The following is a 2,269-nucleotide window of genomic DNA, read 5'->3' on the forward strand; positions in this document are numbered from 1 at the left end:
AGTCAGCGCAAGGAGATGAGGATGGTTCAAGGAGAGGTCCTCCTCCTTCCCCTGCTGCCTTTGCTTCAGCACCTCTTCTCTTGCCTGGTGGCCTTCCTGGAAATGCTCTTCTTCATAAGTTTCTGGACTCCCCAAACTAAAAATTGTGTTTTTCTGCTCGGAGGGGTGGCAGTTTTTTTGGTGGTTTGGTCACGGCACCTTGTTCCCTTGGCTGATGCAGCTCTGCAGTTGGCACATCTGCACTGCTCCCAGGAGAGCGCGGGAGCCCCCTGCGCCGGGCAGGCAGCCCCGCATCGCTTGGCCATCAGTGACTATTCCAGTTCGTGACTCCCGGGAACATCCCATAAATTTTGCCCTTAGACTCTGCAGCCAACACAAATTGGTAGCAACAAATGATAGCGCCTGAGGCTTACGAGGGAGGTCACAAGAAAGGACGTAGTCTGGGCTCTCGGCGACAGATTATTGCAGTGCCAAATAAACAGAGCAGCTGACTGTTGCTGAAATTTGGCTCACCTCTTGTACGTGTGATGGGAAGGGGCCATTTCTGCAATGAATCGCTGGCACGCGGCTTCCCACACTGCACTGGAAGGGTTAGTTTAGGTTCTGCATTTTATAGGTGCAGTGGGAGTCTAATGCTCTTTTATTAGCACAACTCCGTGCTGACCTCCATGCTAAAAAAAGCAGGGACTTTCACATTATCTCATAATCCACCAAGGGCAAATAAACATTCAGAAATTCTAGTCTTTTTTTTTTTTTCCCAACTCTCATTAAAGCTGTGGTCTCCGTTATTATCGTGCAGACATTTTGCACTAGTTTTTTATTACAGTCAAGTGCAGATGCCCTTTTTATTTTGAGGCAGAGTTAATAGCAAAGCTTGCTTGCTAAAGTTTCTGATTATCCTCCATGGCTGAGAGCAGTTTACCAGCAGTAGTCTCCTTGGAATATGCAGGGTTATGCACAGCTTTTAATTCTTTAAAGAGTTTGGGGATAAATAGCTCGTTTGTGCTGTGATCTCACTTGAAAAGCAGCCAGCAGATTTCTGAATGTGCTTGTCCACTTCTTCCACCACCGAGCCCCTGGGCCAGCGTCAGAAACGCGAAGCCAGTGATGGAAAAGCCGTGCCATGTATTTACAGATCGATACAGTGAGTATCAGGCGGCTTTACAACGGGCCATTGGGCGCATCAAAAAAACCCGCCTCCTGTCTATGTTGTAGGTGCTGGTGTGTCTGTGCGCTCAGTAAGAGGGCTTCTGACCTTGCCTCTCTGAAGCTGGAGCAAGTTCAGTTTTGGAAGTGTGATGGGAAAGGGGAGGAGGGGGCTGCAAGAAAGAAAGACGACTCCTGTTTTGATCTACATGTTATAGTGGCTCGATAGTCGGTGCTGACCTTGCTGGCAATTTGCAGTCTCTCTCAATGCAATGAATTCCCGCTGCTTTCTTCTGCTTTTTTCAAAATGTTTTAAAGCAGGTGCTACGGCTTTATTTAGTTTCCTCTTCTATTTTTTCCCCCTGTACTACAGTTGCATATTGTTACTTACATGAATGAAACATACAATCAGGTCTCTTTGGGTGGCCATGGCAAAAAAAGTATGCCATTTTGCAGTTCTTAGTGAGCTGCTTACGTGGTCTTGGAGAAATTTTTCTCCCTGAAAGGGATTTCACATGACACCGGGCACTTGAGAGCAGTCTGCAGTGCAGTGGCGGTGCGTGTAGGCACATAAAGTGTTCGTATTCTTTCATTTAACGCTGTTTCACAGTGCGAGATATTAGCTTCCAGTAGTGTGGGAGCACTTAGATTACGGTACTGTTACCTCATTATACTTACTATTATGAGTGCTACCATTTATTCACAGTAGTAAACATTGTGCTAAATAGTACGTGTATACAGGATCCAGGCTTTAGCAAATAATACCACAATTACGAGTACTGAACAATCTTGAGAGATTGTGTTAGTGAAAAAGCATTTGCTGGAGCATTGTGTGAAGCCACAGAAATAGGCAGCGCTCGGTTGTCAGCAACCTTTCCTTTTGAATTCCCCCCCGCCCCCCCCAGATAAAATTCTGAAAGAAATGAAATGGCTGAGATTAAACGTGATTCATTAGCGAGCAGAACTGCAGAACCTAGGGCAGTCAGCCATTCTGTCTTTGACCTCTTCTGAGTCTGTTAGCCCGAGTGATAGATAGTGGGATGATGGGGTTTGAAGTGTAGATTTCTGCTAAATCAATGGACAAGATATGTCAAATTTCTAGTAATTTTAAAGAGCTTCTGCT

The sequence above is a fragment of the Charadrius vociferus genome, unplaced genomic scaffold (assembly GCF_000708025.1).
Source record: "Charadrius vociferus isolate BGI_N301 unplaced genomic scaffold, ASM70802v2 scaffold553, whole genome shotgun sequence".
NCBI classification, from domain to species: domain Eukaryota; kingdom Metazoa; phylum Chordata; class Aves; order Charadriiformes; family Charadriidae; genus Charadrius; species Charadrius vociferus.